General features: G+C 37.1%; 1 pseudogene; it reads right to left on the bottom strand.

Moving 5' to 3' along the window:
* Positions 1 to 3,622: 3,622 nt before the first annotated feature.
* On the bottom strand, positions 3,623 to 19,282 carry LOC126029484 (tubulin alpha-8 chain-like; annotated as a pseudogene).
* Positions 19,283 to 20,853: the final 1,571 nt, after the last annotated feature.

Below are 20,853 nucleotides of genomic sequence, written 5' to 3'. Positions count from 1 at the left end.
ACGTCTGCAGGGATGGGTATTATTGAGAGAAGGAACTGAGTATGCAAAACGTTTTTTATCATCTGGGTGGATAGGAATATGGTAGAAGCAGTCTTTCAGATCAATTATAATTAGTGGCCATTCCTTTGGAATAACTACAGGTGATGGTAAACCAGTCTGCAATTTGCCCATAGGTATCATGGATAAATATATAGCTCTAAGATCCATCAAAAGTCTCCATTTACCGGATTTCTTTTTTATAGTGAATATAGGTGAATTCCATTGAGAAAAAGATGGTTCAATATGTCCTAAACTTAGCTGTTCCTCCACTAATTCTGTCAGCACCTTTAATTTATCAGTTTTAAGGGGCCACTGACCTGTCCAAATTGGTTCATCAGATTTCCATTTTATTTTTATTGGTGCTGGTGTTTTTTACGGTAGTGGCCCCCACTAAAAATTTTGGGTTTTTAAATCAAAAGAAGGTTCGGGCTCTTCTGGAGCTAATGGGATGTGGAATTCTGCTTTCCACTGTTTGTGTAGGTCACGGGCCCACAGGGATGGTGAAAATGGGCCCACGTGAGGTCTGATTATTGCTTTTTGATTTTCTGGGCCGTAAAATAGTATAGTCCTCGTACTCAACAGACAGGAACTCAGGCCTCCTATTCCTTCTAGGGAATACGGGATTTCCTGAAGAGGCCAATTTTCTGGCCATTCTTTATCAGAAATTACGGTAACCTGAGCACCCGTATCTATCATTCCATCAAAGGGTTTGCCTTCCAAGTGAAGTTTGATCATTGGGTGTTCATCTTTACATTTAGTAACCAGAGCCACGATTGGGTTTTGAGCAGCACCCGGATTTGTGCTTCCAAAACCTCCAATTCTAGTCTTATCTGAAGTCCCAAATTTGACATAAGGCACTATTACTATCTGGGCAATCGCTTCTCCTTTTTTAAAGGTCCATGTAACTGGTACAGTAATAACTACAATGATTTCTCCCATGGAATCTGAGTCAATGACACCAGTGATTACTGATATACCCTTTATGTTGAGGGAACTTCTGCCAAGAATCAAACCCATGGTATCTGGGGGTGGCGGGCCTACAATGCCAGTTTCTAACATGTAAGTGCATGCTCCTGGGTAAATTGTAATGTCCTCTGGGCATAATATATCTAATCTGGCACTCCCTGAAGTAGAGTGGATTAATTCCCTTATCGTGATGAATTTTCTTGGGCTGGGCTTGGAAGGATTATTGTCTGTGAACTTTGCCCCTGATTTGGAAGGGCCTGGGGGGAGGCCCTGTGGGCGTTTCCCTGCATCTTGTATGTGTGTTCTTGGGGAGCTGAATTTATAAGGAGACGACAATTTCTTTTGATATGTCCCTGTTTTCCACAATGGTAGCAGGCGATTTGCCTCCTGGGGACTGGGTTAAAACCTCTACTTAGGGGGCTGGAGAGATAGCATGGAGGTAAGGCATTTGCCTTTCATGCAGGAGGTCATCGGTTCGAATCCCAGCGTCCCATATGGTCCCCCGTGCCAGCCAGGAGCAATTTCTGAGCGTGGAGCCAGGAATAACCCCTGAGCACTGGGTCACTGGTGTGACCCAAAAACCACAAAAAAAAAAAAAAAACCTCTACTTAGGTTATTATTAATGAGGTTTCTGGATCTGCAATCTTTCGCCCAGTGGCGACCCCTTTTGCATTTTGGGCAAAGACCTGGTTTCCGGAAAGTGTTCTGTCCCCGAGGGGAGTAAGGCATTGTTCCCTTGGTAACTGGGAAGGTTTGTACTGAGTCTGAGTGGGGTGGGGGTTGGGGTTCCACATAGACATTCCGGCAGGCATAAAGGTAATCATTCAGATCTGACTTTTCATTTAATGTATTCAATACTAATCTACAGGCTGAATTTGCATTATGATAGGCCACAGATTTTACTAGGAAGTTTCTTATCTCCTCATCTTCGACTTGTAACTTCAGAGCATCTTTAATCTTACCTACAAACTCTGCAAATGACTCATAAGGGCCTTGGGTGATTTTTAAAAAGTTTCCTCTACCAATGCTGTTAGAATCAATTTTTTCCCATGCTGACAAAGCAATCTCCCTGATTAAATTTAAGATTTCCTTAGGTAAAGCTGCTTGTGTCTGAATATTTGCAAATTGATTTTCTGCCATTAATAATTCATACGATAGAGTAACACCTGCCACTTGCTTTTTCATACCATCCGGAATATATAATTTAGCTTTTACGCCTTCTGAATAGTACATTTCCCATTCAGTTCGCTGTTTAGACGACAGGCATATTTCAGCGATTCTTTTAAAATCATACAAAATCCAAGATGAGTTATGACTCCAAAGTCTTAATAACTCCACACTGTATGGCGATTTTGGCCCATTTTCTTTACATGATCTTTTAAACCGATCTAATTCTTCCATCTGATAGGGTACATAGTTAGAAACATTTACCCCATCTATAGGGGATAAGGCCTGATTAGCAAAATTACTCTGAATAGAGCTCTGAGACCGAGCATGTGGTTCATTTTTTGAATCTGCTCTGCTCTGCGATTCAATTTTGTGACTAGAAGGAGGCATACTTCGTGGAGTTAGCACTGGAGGTAGATCATTATCTGAGTCACTACTGTCAAGCAATTCACTAGAATCAGGCTTAACATTCTGAGTTGTTTTTCTTCCAGCAAAAATTTCTATATTGTTGATGGTGGGGCTGGATTCGTCAGCCTGCACCTTGGTCTGAGTTTTCGTCAGATAAATTTCCTTATTATCTATACTGGTTTTAGCCTCACCATTTCTACACTTTCTATTTCCTAAATAGAAATAACAGCAAATAACTATGCTCATAATAATAACGTTAGTCAACACAGAAATTCCACAAACTATGATGGCTAGAGACACTACACTTTTCATTTGAAATATAGACCACAACCATCCAACTGCAGTGATTGTCCTTAGATCAAAACCAATTAGTTTTAAACAAAATGGAATGATCCACTTGTATACTAGAGCACCAATGCGTAAGACTAAGGGTGGTAAAATCCACATGACTAACCACAGAAACCATTTGATGGTCAGCATAGGAAATTTCCAATGAAATATTTCACTTACAGTTCTGAGGGTCCAGGGTTCAGGTCCCTGTCCGGGCGTCATTATGTATCAGGACAGCCCCTGAAGAGGTTGACTGATGGAGGGATGGAGAATGAGGCCCTTTTCTTCCAGCTCGAAGCACGTGTCTGCCACCCTGTCTAGCCCACGGTTCTGAGGTGAAACGGCGGGTAAACAGCTCGCAGACAGTCAGGCTCGTGGAAATATTTGCTTTATTCGGATGGAAAAAACTGAAGTCCAAAGACTCAGCTTCAGTTCCAGCCAGCAAAAAAAGCCCTCGCCTTCCACAGACCCTTGCTCTTATAGTCCAGAGTCAGGTCCCACCCAATGGTGGGATCAGATACGAACCAATGGTGGAAGCAGAATCAGGTCCTACCCTAGGGTGGGGGCAGAATGCCAGGTCACACCCTAGGGTAGGGCACAATCACCTAATCAGATTAGGGTGAGCAACATAGTAATCCCCCAAAATATTTACATACACAACAGTGGACAACAAAAGATAATTCAAAACAGGAGTGTAAAATTGGAAGACAGATTAATATTCTTCATCCTCATCCTCCCCATTAGCACTATCTGCTCCAACCTCTTCATAATCCTTCTCAAGGGCAGCCATGTCCTCATGGGCCTCAAAGAATTCTCCCTCCGCCATGCCCTCACCCACATACCAGTGAACAAAGGCATGTTTGGCATACATCAAATCAAACTTATGATCCAAGCGAACCCAGGCCTCAGCAATGGCTGTGGTGTTGCTCAGCATGCACACAGCTCGCTGGACCTTGGCCAGGTCCCCACCAGGAACCACAGTGGGAGGCTGGTAATTAATACCAACCTTAAAGCCAGTGGGACACCAGTCCACAAACTGGATGCTGCGCTTGGTCTTGATGGTGGCAATGGCAGCATTGACATCTTTGGGGACACCTCACCACGGTATAACAGGCAACAAGCCATGTATTTACCATGGCGAGGGTTGCATTTCACCATCTGGTTAGCTGGCTCAAAGCATACATTGGTGATCTCTGGAACAGAAAACTGTTCGTGGTAGGCTTTCTCAGCAGAGATGACAGGGGCATATGTGGCCAGAGGAAAATGAATTCGGGGGTAGGGCACCAGGTTGGTCTGGAATTCTGTCAGGTCAACATTCAGGGCGCCATCAAATCGGAGAGAAGCGGTGATGGAGGACACAACCTGGCTAATAAGGCGGTTCAGGTGTTTGTAGGTCGGGCGCTCGATGTCAAGGTTTCTACAGCATATGTTAAAGATGGCCTCATTGTCCACCATGAAGGCACAATCAGAGTGCTCCAGAGTGGCATGGGTGGTGAGGATGGAGTTGTAGGGCTCAACTACAGCAGTGGAAACCTTGGGGGACAGGTATACGGAGAACTCGAGCTTGGACATCTTGCCATAATTGACAGAGAGACATTTCATCAGTAGGGAGGTGAACCCAGAACCGGTTCCCCCACCAAAGCTGCGGAACACCAAGAAGCCCTGAAGACCTGTGCACCTGTCAGCTAGTTTACGAATTTGGTCCAAGACAGGGTCAATGATCTCCTTGCCAATAGTGTAGTGCCCACGGGCATAGTTATTGGCGGCATCTTCCTTGCCTGTGATGAGCTGCTCAGGATGGAAGAGCTGGCGGTATCTTTTGTGCTAAATTATAGTCATATATAGACTGCCTACTCCATTTGAAAATCAAATAATGTTTAAAACTTAATATGTCTTGATATTTTCTTTCAAGCTTACTATTCTTTACTCTTAATGTTACTAATGTATGTTCAGCACATTTTTTAATTCCAGTTTCAAAGATAAAATACTCAGTCATTATCTACACTTCTGTCTTCTTCCTGTGTTCCAAATATATTTTTTCAGAGATTACTCACATATCTCTATATATTTCTAAAATCCAATTTTCACAATACAAACTCAGTTTGCATTGTTTTATATATAAGTTGTAACATTTATGGGTTTTATATCTTATTGCCTCAAATTGTGTCCACAAAGTCATTATCAATACAGAAGTCTTATTAATCCTAATTTATCAAGATGACACTGAACTATTAAAGATATTTGAAAGACACTGTAATTACCAAAGATTACAAATTAGTATTTATATAAAAACAGCGAATATTAACTACATTTTTCTTCTCTATTTTTCTCTACCAATCTCACTGAATTCCTAGTTCCTCTGAACTATATCAATGAAGTAAAAACATTGGCAGTTTTTTGTTTGTTTGTTTTTTTTGTTTGTGGGCTACACCTGGTGACACTCAGGGGTTACTCCTGGCTATGCCCTCAGAAATTGTTCCTGGGATGCATATGCGATGCTGGGGAATCAAACCATGGTCAGTCCTATGTCACTGCATGCTAGGCAAATGCCCTACCACTCTGGCCCTGGCAGGTTTGATATTTGAAATGTTCTTGCCTTAAATTATTATGCCCCTTATTTTATTCTGAAGTTACTCCTCAGTCTATTAAGGCTCTATAGAGAGAAAATATATACTATGCTGCTTTTTGATACAAAGATGTCTTCCTCATTAGATTTCAAACTCTACAATCATGATATTAACAAGGTTGCTTTAGAGGGTGGCTCTCTATGTTGTAGAATGCCCAACTCATATGGTGTCCTTCACCGCTAAAAGAAATTGTGAGAACTTCCAAAGTATCTTCCACAAAATACCGATTCCATGCATGAAGAGTAATAGAGGATATCGTCTTCAAATATCATCACTTGACATGCTCAGATTTCAACATAATGTTCTAGAAGATACATATAGATATGGAACATGAATAGGCTTGTTAGAAATTCAATTACAATAACCAAGGTTGACATGAAAAAGGTTGATAAGTTTGGGCAGCAGAATTTATAAATAAGGTTCATCTCAATTAGTTATTATTATTTTTTTTTTTTTTTGGTTTTTGGGCCACACCCGGTAACGCTCAGGGGTTACTCCTGGCTATGTGCTCAGAAGTTGCTCCTGGCTTGGGGGACCATATGGGACACCGGGGGATCGAACCGCGGTCCGTCCAAGGCTAGCGCAAGCAAGGCAGGCGCACCTTACCTTTAGCGCCACCGCCTGGCCCAATTAGTTATTATTTTTATTTTTAGGGTATAAAATGTGGAGAAAATATCAAATTAACAATCAAATTAAATTAACCTTTAGGAAAGATTAGTCTTGTTAGTGTTTTTCCAATATTGTTTAATCTTATCGCAGGGACAGGTGCATACTTCATCCTTCAATAAGCATGATGAATAAATGACCCAATGGATTAAAACCTATTATGTATTTACTCACAAAATGAAAAGTATAGTTTTATGAAGCCATCTATCATTTATAAAAATCAGTATTTTCTGTTAAGCAAAGTAGAGGGGCTTTCTGTTTATTTCCTTAATGAATAAAAATTTTGTAGGAAGTCACTTAGTAATGTTTCTTCTGAGGAGTGGTTGTAGGTCAAATAAGTTTGGGAACCTCTGAAAAAAGTACTATCTTATATCACCGTGAAAAGGTTAGTCTACTCTTCAACTTCTAGATCACTCTTGCTACAATTGTGCAGCCCATGTTCCATAATCCTTAGGAGTGAGATGGTGAAGACACAGTGGATATACCGAGCAAGGTAGAATGAAATTTGCCAGTGCTCCAAGAAGCTATGTGACCACCCAAGACAGGAAACTGAAGAGAATTTATTAAACCAGAAGGTCCACTTATTGCTTTGTTGTTGAGGGGGCCACACCCAGCTGTTCTCAGGATTTATTTCGGGAGAGATTACTCCTTGCAGGTTTAGGGAACCATAAGGGATGCCGAGGATCAAACTCATGCTGATTGTGTACATAGCAAGCACCCTACCTATTTTACAATAACTCTAGCCCACTATCAGCCTACCACCACCAATCCACCTTTTTTTTGGACCCCCACAGCCAGTTATACATATTTGGGGAGCTGTATGACGTCTCACCAGGATTCCTTTTGCCCTGTTGTAGCCTATCTTACTCCCACCTCTACTTTAGTGTTCCATTTCAATAATGTTCTTAGTGCTTTCAAACTAAAAGTATTCTATTTAAATTATTTAACCAGCTTAGACTAAAAATATACTTTTTGGTTTTAGATTGGGATTCCCCCATTTGTAGTATTATTACAGCTACAAATCATAAAAGCAGTATCTAACATCATACGGTAAAGGATAAAAACTCTTTACTCATATATTAGATGCCACATGATAAGCAACTCGTAGATGTCACACTATACAGTACTCCAACCCAAAAATTATTGCATGACTTGAATGTTTCTGAAAGTAAATATGAACGCCACTATTATTTATCATGATCATTCCAGAACAGATGACCCACTTTGTTCACAGCTACTTCCTTCTATATTGTCTAAATGGACTTTTGTGCAGGTTGCTTTCCTGATAGGCAATATAGGCAGGAATAATACCAAACTGAGCATTTAGCTGGTGCCTTAAATCTTAAATCTATGGGGAAGAGATTTGCTACTTGAAATTGGATATTGTACATACTTTTCATTTTCTTTCCTTTCCCTGGTTTTAATTGACATTGGTGATTTAAGGCTGGCTACATTTTTCATCCAAGTTTTTTTTCAGGTAACTGATCAATAACTCGTTAATGAAGCCAGAGAATGAGAACAGAAGCATTCTTAAATGTCCACTACCACTCCCCAAAGCAAACAAATAAACGAGCCAGTTGGGCACCAAACAAATCATTCAGCTAGCCAAATCACGTGGTTGCTAGAGGAAGGATAATTGATTTAGTGAGGAGAGTGCCCACATGTCTAAATATTAAGTTCAATACACAGTATTTTACGTATTATGTGAATGGCTCTTAATATTGACATTCTCATTTTCAATTTAACTTTCATGGAATAGAATGTCATGGTCTATAATAAAATAGTTTATATGCTATAGGTCATCATAGGAGCCATTTATTTAGCCTTCCCTCAGTAGCACTCTTTGGAAGACAATTATGTCTTGAATCTCCAAAGGATCCGGGTAGTGTGTGATGCATATTTTCAGTACTCATGCAGAGACTGGAGAAGGTCATCGGTACTTGTGTGCCAGGCATTTCCAAAAGAGGAAACGTGGAGATCTCCATCCACAGTACACGGAACTGCCATTAGGTGGCAGGAGTGCTCCTTCAGCTCTCTCTCTCCCGGTGTGGGCTGTAATTAGGTCAGTGTAAGTTAAAGTAGGACTGAGAGATGAATAAAGTAGATTTTCTCCTCTGGAACACATTGCAGTTTAATTTCACTTCTTTCTACATTGTGCGATGAAGGTGGATTTAACTTTTAAAGGCAAAGAGACAAACCTCTGCCAGGATAAATGAAAAGACTCAAAGAGGGCAAGTCTCACACACACACACACACACACACACACACACACACACACACACACACACGAAAGAAAGAAAGAACGAAAGAGAGAGAGAAAGAAAAGAAAGAAAAGAACGAAAGAAAGAAAGAACGAAAGAAAGAAAGAAAGAAGGAAGGAAGGAAGGAAGGAAGGAAGGAAGGAAGGAAGGAAGGAAGGAAGAAAGAGAAAGAAAGGAAGAAAGAAAGAAAGAAAGAAAGAAAGAAAGAAAGAAAGAAAGAAAGAAAGAGAGAGAGAGAGAGAGAGAAAGAAAGAAAAAGAAAGAAAGAAAGAAAGAAAGAAAGAAAGAAAGAAAGAAAAAAAGAAAGAAAGAAAGAAGAAAGAAAGAAAGAAAGAAAGAAAAAGAAAGAAAGAACATGCTTTCTGGCTGTTTCCTAATTTTGATATCCGGGTCATCGTTAGAAATCATTTTCAGAAATCATTTTCGGAGGTAAAGGGCTAGATGCATTTTATAAAGATGGGGTGTACTTCTGAAACCTAAAGGATCTGGGTGGTGACTATGATGTTAATAAAGCATCCGCTACTTGGTAACATTAAATAAAATAGAACTATGTTATCCTGAAGCTGTTTTTCTCATTTTGTCAGCAGCTTGAAGCATTTTAATCTGAGGGGAAAACTCCACACCCCAGCCCTGATTTCCCTTTCCTGCCAAATGAGTCACTAAGGAGGGAAGTGGTCCTGAAGGTGAAAGTTGAACTGGGTGTTCTATTGAATGTTGTGTTTTAAAGGCTCTAAGAAGGACAGGGGTCCACAAAAATAGAGATCAGGCACTTTGTGTGTTAAACAAGCATTATAGGAATGAGGCCATAATTGAGTGGCTTCACTTTCAAAGAACATCAGGGGTCACTGTGATTACTTATGTGAAAAAGGCCAAGGGAAGGGGAAAAACAATCACAGGAAAAATCTCTCCTTTCCCAAAATGCTGATCATGGCATTGAATGTGCAAGTGCAGATTTCTTTTAAAGAAAACTAAAGCAAATAAGATGCAACAGTCACATATCCTGATTCTAAATTCTCTAGTGGTTAAGAGCATCTGGCTAATTTAAAATTTTTTTGGGGGGGGCTGGTGGGGAGGCTTAATTATAGGTCAGTGAAGAGGTAATGCTAAGTTCAAAGAGAAGAGGCTCCAGTGACAGTGTTTGTTGCTATTGTGCTAATTGAGAGAATAGCTGAGTAAATAATTATGTGGCTCTGATAGATTAAGATTCTTCAAATATTCTGGATTGTATGTTACACTTTCAGGATTGGATTTGACTGTGCTTTCTCCTTTCTCTTCTTCTGCATTGCCCAGTTGCTAATGTCTCTGTGTTTGTTACCCAAAGACTTGTTCAAACATATTGAAACTGGAAATCCACCTGGTTAGCAATAACTCCTGTTTGTGCAGGCTGTTTTCCATCTGTAACCGCAGATGATGTGACTACAGACTCTGTGCAATTCAGTGTTCTTATGTTTGCCTACGGAATCATAAGACAATCACATTAAAGCTATGTGCAAACATGGCACATCACTAAATTCTCCATTCTTGAAATAATGCTCTGTGCATGTCTCAATTTGGTTAGATAGGTAGAAGGAATAGAAAAGAGCAGAGAGGAAGAAGTCAAAGGAAAATAAGATCATGAAAAAAGGAACTCCTGACATATTGTTTCAAGGGCACATTCACTGTGTTATAGCTTCATGTTCCAGCTATACTAACAGTTTCATTTGCTGACAGACTCTGGTCAGATAGGGGACAATTAGATACTGTACCTCTTGATGGGATTAGAAAGAAAAGACAGCCAATGAATGCAATTTACAAAGGGAGAGACTAATCCCTGATGGGTATCTCGGAAATCAGAGAGATATTTTATTGTAGATTAGACAGCTGTTTGAAAAGACTATTAATCAAAGTTTGTTGAAAGATTTAAGTGACACTGACATACATAGTGGCCACATGAATAGCATAGGCATTAATTCACATCTCTTAATAGACATCCCATTTCATTGCTTAAAATTTGTAAAACTAGGGGCTGGCAAGGTGGCACTAGAGGTAAAGTGAATGCCATGCAAGCGCTAGCCAAGGAAGGACCAAGGTTTGATCCCCCGGCTCCCATATGGTCCCCCCAAGCCAGGGGTAATTTCTAAGCTCTTAGCCAGGAGTAACCCCTGAGCATCAAATGGGTGTGGCCCAAATAACCAAAAAAATTTTTTTTTGTAAAACTAACATTTAAATTTGTTAGGATATCATGCCAAAGTGAAATTGTGGAGCATATGTATGTTTCACTTGTAAACTTTACACAAGTTGTCAGTTCAATTTAATTTTAGCAAAGAACGTAATCACAAAATCTATGAAGACAGCATTTATAGGAATATTGGGGAGAAGTATGAGCAATCATTAGATGTATCAGAGGCAAATTCTTTCCTAAGGATATTTCAAGTAGCTTGTTCTTTAAAAGCCTAGTGTGAGTCAATACAATGAGACAAGTGATCTAGAAGGACTGATGGGCTTTGGCTTTCACCCCATTGTTATTCTCTCTCTTGTATCCTTATGAATCTGTCTGTATTTCCTTCACTGTAATCCCTCTGCATTTAATTATCTCCATGTCAATAAGTCAATGGGAAAGAAGGTATGTCATAAATCTATTTAAATACTCAGAAAAATACCTTTTAGGTAATAAATAATGCAAGTATAAGTAATAAATAAAGGCTAGTTTAGATACATACATTAAATATACATTTATAGGTAGAAATAAAATTAAATCCCAAGGCTTTAATTTTTTTACCTAAAGCATTTCTTTTTATGCAGTGACATTTGTTTCAATATTTATCACAATTGTTGCCAGGTTTTTTTTCTGCACAGCTGTTTTTAGGCAATATATTTCTTTGAAAACAAATTTAGACATCATTATTTATAATGCTTTTTATACTGAAGTTTTAGGAATATAATGTCACTGTAACACATCTGCCACCAGAGTTAACATTCTCCACCACTGACTCTATGTATCTGTTAATCAAATCTCATATATATACATATATTATATATTCAATTGCATAAGATTTGTTGTCATCGACTATTTTTGATTTCCTTGCTATGCTTCTTTTCACCATAGATGAGTGAAACCAATCAATATTTGTCTTTAGGACTTGTTTTGCTCAGTATTATGCCATAAAGCACCATTCAAATTCTAGTATATCTTAGTATTTTATCTTTTCTATACTTGATTAGTATTCCATTGTTGATATGTACCACTACTTCATTAAGCACTCACCTATCTATGGGTAGCTGGGTTATTTTCAGATCTTAGTTATTTACCAAAAGCACTTCTATGATAATAGGCATGAAAATATACTTTTAAAATAATATTTTTGTTTTGGGAAAAGATATCAGGAATAATAGCATTATTTTATAGAAATTCTATTCTTGATATATGAAAAATAGCTTTCCATAGTGCTTTATTTGTTTGTTTGTTTGTTTTTTGGGGGGCACACCCAGTGATGCTCAGGGACTATTTCTGGCTATGAGCTCTGAAATCGCCCCTGACTTTAAAGGACCATATGGGATGTCTAGGATCGAACCAAGGTCCGTTCTGGATCAGCTGAGTGTAAGGATAATGCTCTATTGCTGAGCAATGGTGCCATCTCCTTTCATAGTGTTTTTATACAGGCTAAATCATATGACATTCCTACCAATAGTTAATGAGAGTTCCATTTCTCTATATCTCTGTAGGCACTACCTGTTCTCATAATTTTAATATTGGTCTTCTCTTGGATATACTTTTTCCTTTTGATTTGTCTTCTTGATTTGCATTTTACAATGACCAAACATAATGAACACATTTATATGTAGCTGTTGGCCATTTATGCCATTTCTTAATCAGCTGTTGTTTACAGACTTGTGATTTTTATTGTTGAAATTTGTGAGTACGTTATAGATCTTATAGGTTTTAGATATATAGTGAGTTAATATTTTCTAGTTATCTACAAGGTATATTTTGTCTTATCATTCCTCTCACAGTACAGTTTTATTTTGCTATTATATGATATGCTGTTTAATTTTTTCCTGTGGAGAATAACTTTGTTGCATTTTTTTATGGATTCAAATCTATTTCTGAAGTTTTGATGCTTTTTGTGTTAATTTTTGTGCATGGTGTGAAATAGGCTTCACAACTTTATTTTTTAAAAGTGTCTTCTTTTCTCAACACCAATTATTAAAGAGGACCCTTACTCTATTTAGTGCAGCTAAGTCCTTGATCATTGCTTTTTAGTTTAATGAGTTATAAATTTAAGGACTTAACTCTGGGGTCTTAATTAAATTTCATTGTTTTAAAAATATTCCTATATTCCAAAACAAAACTGTTTGACTACCTTAGATTTATAGTATAATTTGTAGTTTAAAATGCCTCTAGCAGCCCGGCCATGGCGCTAGAGGTAAGGTGCCTGCCTTGTCTGTGCTAGCCTTGGACGGACAGTGGTTCGATCCCCCAGTGTCCCATATGGTCCCCCAAGCCAGGAGCGACTTCTGAGCACATAGCCAGGAGTAACCCCTGAGCATCACCGGTGTGGCCCAAAACCAAAAAAAAAAAAATGCCTCTAATATTCATTTTTCTCTCATTAGTGCTTTGATTATTTGTGGAGTTTATTATTCTACATAAATTTTAATAATATTTGTTGTCACTCCTTAAAGATTAAGAAAACATTTTAATGGGGATTGCATTAAATCCTTTTTTGTTTTGTTTTGTTGTGTTTTTTTGGGCCACCCCCATTTGATTCTCAGGAGTTACTCCTAGCTAGGCACTCAGAAATCACCCCTGGCTTTGGGGACCATATGGGACAGCAGGGGATCGAACCGAGGTCCGTCTTGGGCGAGCACTTGCAAGGCAGACATCTTACCTCTAGAGCCACCTCTCTGGCCCCGAGATTGCATTAAATCTGGATAGTTTTTTTAGGTAGGGTGAACATTTTAATAATGATAATTCTTCCAATTCATAAATAAAATATTTGGAAAGATAGTAAGAAGAGCAGAATGTTTGCCTTGTACATAGCTGACTGAGGTTCAACCTAGGTACATCATATATTCCCCCAAATTCCACTAAGTGTAAGCCCTGAGCAAGTCTAGTGTGGCCTCTTTCCATTTTCCAAATATAAATCTATCAATAAATAATATTTCCTTTTTTTGTGTGCCACACCAGGAGATGCTCAGGGGTTATTTCTGGCTCTGCTCTTAGGGTGGGCTCCAGGGACCATATATAGGATGCTGAGGATCAAGCCTCAGTTTGCTGCATGCAAGGCACTACCTGCTGTTCTATCACTCCGTCCCTCCATTTGCTTGACTCCATAACTGTTTTTTTCACTGTTTTAATTTTTTTATTATTTTCTTTTTTGTAAATATTTTACTTTATTTGTTAAGTTGATTTTGAAGTAACTAATTTGAAAGTGCAAAATTATAAAAGGGATTTAAACTGTTTTCTTTTACCTTATTTTCATATAAAAATGTAAACAAAACTTACGCTTACGAATTGTTTAGACTAAAATTTTACTGCCAAGGTCTATTATTTGTAGGAGTTATTTTGGTAAAATCTTTAAGATTTTCTATATATCGTGTAGTTTAAACACGGTGATAGTTGTACATTTTCCAGTTTGATTTTGAACCCCTTTATTTTTCTTTATTATTTTATTATTATTATTATTATAAGAGCTTTAATTATTATGTAGAATCAAAGTTATGTTAGTGGAATTATATGTCTTTTCTGATCTTAAAGAAAAGGGTGTCCAACTTTTGAGATAAAATACAAATTATCTGTTGACTTGGGAGATATGGCATTTGCTATATTGAGAAAAGTTCTGCCTATCAGTAAAACACCCATTTAGCTGAGAGTTATTTTATCACTTGCAAACTTATTAAATGATTCTTCTATATCTTTTAATATATCTATACTATTATATATTTCTTTTTAATGATATGTTGTTTTACATTAATTGACCTGTTTATATTAAACTGTCCTTGCATCATTGATATACAGTTTGAAGGTTTTGTTAACAATGATTTTATAAAGTTTCACAGGAAATGTTTGTATCTATGTTCATCAGGATATTAGCTTGTAATTTTCTTTCTTAGCCATATATTTATCTTTTTTAAGGTATTATTGACCTCATAGTCATGTTTAATAGAAATACTTCTCAGTTTTGTGGAAGAATTTTAGAAGATTAGCATCTAATTTTTCCTTGAATTTTGTGGGAGAACTCTCTAGGGAACTCATTCGAATTTGAGTTTTCTCATGGCTCTGTTCTCTGGGATCACTTCTGTTAGTGCTCAGGATGCTATATATAGTGCCAGGGGTTGAACTGGAATCTGCCATTTGCAAGACAAGTATTTTAACTTCCCCTGTATTATCTCCCTAACCCAGGTCAGTGACTTCAATTTGCAGTATTTTCCTTTATTTTTTTTTTTATCAGCAGGCACACCAAACTGGTATTCAAGGCTTAATTCTGACACTCCTGGAAGGTTTTGAGTGACCATATAGTGTGTCTGGAATTGAACCTGGATTGGCCATTTGCAAGGAAAATGTCCTAATATGGTACTCTTTCTAGCCCTTTGACTTTTTCCATACCCTCATATCTTTTATATTTCTTTATTGGGTGCCAGTCCTCTTGATTTCCTCACTTTTAAAACAACTTTTTTTATTGCATTGTGAAGGCTTCATCCTTGGGGACTTTTATGGGAGATGGTTTTTAACTATTAATTTGAGTGTGCTCCTCTGATTCTTCACTGTGACTGCTGTGCTGTCACCATGATCTGGGGAAAAGATTACGGTTATGGACAGCAATGCACAATGAAACAATCTTTCTAAATGTTTTGGTTCATGTTTCCCCTATGTAATCCTGGGGACTGCCTGTAATCAGATGTATTGTGTGGAAAACAAAAAACTTTGTCTTCTGAACCAAGTCATATCTGCGGGTTGTGCTGGTCTTTGTGGACAGAGAGGTAGGTGTTCTGGCTTCAACTGTACTGACCCCTCTCACCCAAAACCCGTTTCTTTATCAGACTTTTTGAGGATGGGATGTGGAGATTCCTAAGCTTTTAGCTTACTGTTAACTCCCCACCTCTCTATGAGGCAAGACCATCAGGAATCTTATCTGTTCTCAGTTTTGGTCTAATATGTTTTATTCCTCATCACTTTTGTGTTTTGATGCAGTTTGAACTCAGTGCAATGTCATGGCACATCCTTTACTTCAATCTTATTTCTTCTAGAGCAAGTATTTCTTATATATTCTTGGGAAGAATATATAATATATTATTATGTATACCTTCAGCATAGTGGTAGCAAAATTTATCATATATAAGTATTTATGAGTCATCTAATTTTTCAGTAATGAAAGAAATTATTATTTGTTGATATTATTTTTTATTTTATTGAAAACATTGTGATTTACAAAGACCTTCATTGTTGGGTTTCAGACATACAGAGAATCAAAGCCAATCTCACCACCTATGTAGACTGCCCTTCACCAATGTTCCCAAGTACAAACAAACTGAAACATCTCTATATTAGTTGGCGATATACAAAATATTACTAATGGAGTAATTATGTTATTGTTTGTATGTGCACATTTTTCCCATCTAAAAATATTATTTCAGGGACCATATTAATGATAGTGTTTAATGCATAAAATAGTTTTCCACCTCACTACCACCAGTCTGTCCTCCTCCAAACTACTCTTCTCATCCCACAAAAGCTAAACTCAGTTCTGTAGAACAATTCTCAGGTCATTTTTTTTTTGTGGCCTTTCATTAATCTTGTATTATGTATCTTTAGAGCTCACATATAAAATAGGTAATTTTGTGTTTGTCTCTCTTCTGATTTATTTTATTTTATTCAGCATTTACTCTTCATATATATGCATGTAGCTGAAATTTGCATGCTTTTATCTATTATTGTATGTGAGTCATCTTCTGTTGTAAATATATGCCACAATTTCTTTATCCAGTCATTTTTTTCCTAGGGGACTGATTGCTTTCAAATTTTAGCTATTATGAATAGTATTGCAATAAACTTAATAGCTCAAATGTCTTTTTTGAATAGGCTTTTGGGGTCTGGGTTAGATTCCAAAAAGGTAGAATTGCTCGATCAGATGGCAGCTCAATTGTTTTGATAACTTGTGTCCTCATTTTCATGCATTTACAGACATATTTGATTTCTGCTTTGATATACTCAGAGACTTTCTGGTCATTCAGTAATAAGTTATTTAATATCCAATAGTTTGAACATTTTTCCTGTTTCTGCTTTGGTTGCCATTTTCAAAGCAAAGCTTTGAGTTAATATACTTTATTTCTTCTTCTTCTTCTTCTTCTTCTTCTTCTTCTTCTTCTTCTTCTTCTTCTTCTTCTTCTTCTTCTTCTTCTTCTTCTTCTTCTTCTTCTTCTTCTTCCTTGTTTTTTTTTGTTTTTTTTTGTTTTTGATTTTGGACCACACCTGGTGACCATCAGGGGTTACTCCTGGCTAAGCGCTCAGAACTCACTCCTGGCTTGGGGTACTATATGGGATGCCAGGATTGAACCCAGGTCTGTCCTGGGTCAGTCCTGTGCAAGGCAAACGCCCTACCACTATGTTATTGCTCCGGCCCCTACTTTATATCTTCTTAGTTTTATTAAAATATGTTTATAACCTAACATGCAGCCTATTTTCGGAAAGCATTCCACATGAACTGAACTGCTTTTGTGAAATAAAGGGTCTGTTATATATGTCTGTGAGGTCTACACCTTCCCACTTGTTTCTTCAGAGTTTACTGGTTGTATTTATTTTCTTAGTTGATCTATTGATCAATAATAGAGAAGTTCTAATGTCCCCTACCCTTATTTTGTCACTGTCATGCCTATAAGAAGCTGTTTTAAATATCTGTAAGGTCCATTTTAAAATGGTGTATCTATCATGTTTATGAGCTTGAGTATGAGTTTTTCTTAATGTTTGATTTGTTGGCCATTAATAAATGACCCTCTCTATCCCTTTTACATTTTTAAAAAGTTTCAAAACAATGCTGCATGATATTAATATTGCTTGTCAGATTTTTGGGGTTTTTGTTCTTTTTTTTTTTTTGTTTTGGGGCCACACCCATTGATGATCAGGGGTTACTCCTGGCTATGCGCTCAGAAATCGCTCCTGTCTTGGGGGGACCATATGAGACGCTAGGGGATCAAAAAGCAGTCAGTCCTAGGCTAACGCTTCTAAGGCATACGCCTTACCTCTAGCACCACCACTCTGGCCCCCGCTTGTCAACATTTTAAAATGGATTTTTTGCCTATTAAAGTTTTCCTAGCCTTTGACTTTGAGCTTTGTTTTTCTTAAACTATTCAGATGTATCTATTGTAGGAGCAGAAAGTTGGATTTAGTTTTCTAATCCATCTGCATCACTTGCTTCTTTATTTTGAATTCAGGCCATTGAATTAAGTGAGAATATTGAAATTAAGAAATGTATCATATTGTAGTAGTTATGAATGATTTAAAGTGTCTTTATTTTTAAGAATATTTTTGCAATAATCCTCAGAGACAAAGAAAGGAGGGCTGGAAGGTCTAGCTCACAACATGAAGCTCACCACAAAGAGTGGTGAGTGCAGTTAGAGAAATAACTACACTGAGAACTATCATAACAGTCTGAATGAATGAGGGAAGTAAAACACCTGTCTAGAGTATAGGTGGGGAGGAGGGAGATTTGGGACATGGGTGGTGGGAATATTGCACTGTGAAAGGGGGTGTTCTTTACATGACTGAAACCCAATTATAATCATATTTGGAATCAAGGTTTTTAAATAAAGATATTCATAAAAAGAATATTTTCTAAACCTACTTGCAAAATTGCTTTCAAATCTATAGCATTCCTAAGTTCATCCATGAATGAAACCTTAATTAGTTCCTTAAAATCTAATGATAATATTGTTTCATAGCATATTCACAATGGATTTTATTCATTTTTTCTCTATTTCACCATCTCTCCTGGGTCTTAGTTTCTCATTTCAAAGAAAATCTTTGTGTGTGAGTTCATCTTTGTATGTGAGTTTCCTACTTTATTTTGCTGCTTTCAATATTCTGTATCTCTTTTGTCTATCTGATAGCAATGTGTCTTGGAGTTATTTAATTTTGGTCAATTTTGTCTGGGTCAATTGAATCTAGACGTATGCATTTCTCAACTCTGGGAAATTCTGAGATATGCTTTCATTGCATAACTCTTGGTCTTCTTATACCTAAGGGATTCCAATTGATTTTTATATTGTTACTTCTTTTACTTTTTTATATTCTTTCTTTCATGCATAGGTCTCTGATACTGTACATTATTTTCAAAGTTTCCTGCCTTCTTTTGTTTGATAAAGGTTTTGTTATCTCATCTTGGAGTTCACTGATTGTTTTTTCAGCTGCTGTAACTCTATGGCTGAGAGTGCCTTAGATTTTTCGTATCACCTACCATACTCTTCAGCTTTTTCATTCCAGTAGTTTTCCCGTTCTGTGCTTATATTTTCTTGTACCTCTACCTTTGTATCTTTAACCTAACTTAATCATAGTGTCTCTAATGTAATTAGTGGCAAGATTATAGAACTTTTTGGGAGTGGCAGAGTCTTTACAGCTATTTTTTTACTCATTGAACTTGTGCCTTGTGCAGTGTTTCTTCATTTTGCCTGCTGTTTTGTGAAGGTAAAGCTTTGTAGCTCACTCTTGTGAGACCTCTGATAAATAAGGCTGGGTGGTACTTTTTCCCCTTCCCTGCTGGTTCCTTCATATTGACCTTTTGCTGCTCCTGATTTGTGATTTGGAGGTTTGTAGGCCTTTTGTGCATCTGAGGATACTTTTAATGCCATGTTGTTCTTGTTGTTCCTCTGTTCTAATATAAGCCTGTATGACTTCATTAAACCACCACTGCTTTATGATAACTTTCATTTGTGATAAGTCAGTAGAGCTAAATGTTAGTGGCTCCATTGCTGAAGTATGGTAGTTTTATTGGCTTGAGTGTGCATAGGCCTAGGATGCAAAGAAGGGAAAGAATGAAAAAAAAAATAAGTGTGCTACCTGAACACTGGGATCATGATTGTGTAAAAGATTAAAAGTTTATGTAGTGAAAGTCTGCTCCCAGGGTCACATGTTTTACTGTAGACTGTGTCTTATCATCTGGAAGATTGCAGCCTCCCAATCTGAAGTGAAGTGGTGGGAGAAACTGGGGCTATACCCAGGACTGGAGTGTAATGTAAGGTGGATGGGCATGGGGCAAAGGATACCATCTAGTTTAAAGGGAAAACCAGACACTAAGTAGATAAATATAATTTTAATGTAGTATTTAAAATATGCTATCCCATTTTAGAAAGCTAATTTTTATCATTTTTTCAAGCATAATTTTGAAAAAATTAGTATCCTATATAATATATTGTGACAAAATTATATGCATATACTAAATAAATTATAATGAAATGCTTTATCATTGGTATAAGAAATCATATTTTCATAATAAATCCAAATTATAAAATGTCTTATTTAAAAAAAAACAAAATAGTCACGTACTTAAACCAATTACTGACCTAAAATTTTCTGAATATTCTCTAATATATCACTACTTTGTATATATTGAAGAAAAGTTGTACAATTATATGCTTAATTGAGATTCAATGAAATCTCTTAATGAAAAACTTTTACTAAAATGCAATATAAGACAATACAAAATAAATAACAGATATACATTTTGATATTTGTTATATAGAGTGAACTTTAAGAATCAACATCTAGTCTAAACACAAAACTACCTTTGCGTTTGTCCCATTCAGCTTTACCCACTATATATAAACTATATATAAATAATTACTTTATTTAAAAATCATGTCTCCCATACTTGACAGAGTTGATCATAATACACTTGGTTCCAAGTAAGGGAGAGAAAAATTATTAAGAAAGCAAAGAAAAAAAAGAAAGAAAAGGAGGGGCAGGAGCTATAGCGCAGTGGTAGGGCTTTTGCCTTGCACACAGCTGATGTGGGATGAACCTTAGTTCAATCCCTGGCATTCCATATAGTCCTCCAAGCCAGGACCGATTTCTGAGTGCAAAGCCAGGAGTAATCCTGAGCATCACCAGGTGTAGCCCATAAACAAGAAGAAAAGAGAGAGAGAGAAAGAAGAAAGAAAGAAAGAAAGAAAGAAAGAAAGAAAGAAAGAAAGAAAGAAAGAAAGAAAGAAAGAAAGAAAGAAAGAAAGAAAGAAAGAAAGAAAGAAAGAAAGAAAGAAAGAAAGAAAGAAAGAAAGAAGAAAGAAAGAAAGGAAGGAAGGAAGGAAGGAAGGAAGGAAGGAAGGAAGGAAGAAAGAAAGAAAGAAAGAAAGAAAGAAAGAAAGAAAGAAAGAAAGAAAGAAAGAAAGAAAGAAAGGAGAAAAAAGAAAGGAAGAAGGAAGGA

This window comes from Suncus etruscus, chromosome 15 (assembly GCF_024139225.1).
Source record: "Suncus etruscus isolate mSunEtr1 chromosome 15, mSunEtr1.pri.cur, whole genome shotgun sequence".
In the NCBI taxonomy this organism is placed as follows: domain Eukaryota; kingdom Metazoa; phylum Chordata; class Mammalia; order Eulipotyphla; family Soricidae; genus Suncus; species Suncus etruscus.
The sequence above is the reverse complement of the archived record's forward strand: the minus strand, read 5'-3'. Positions and strand labels throughout refer to the sequence as shown.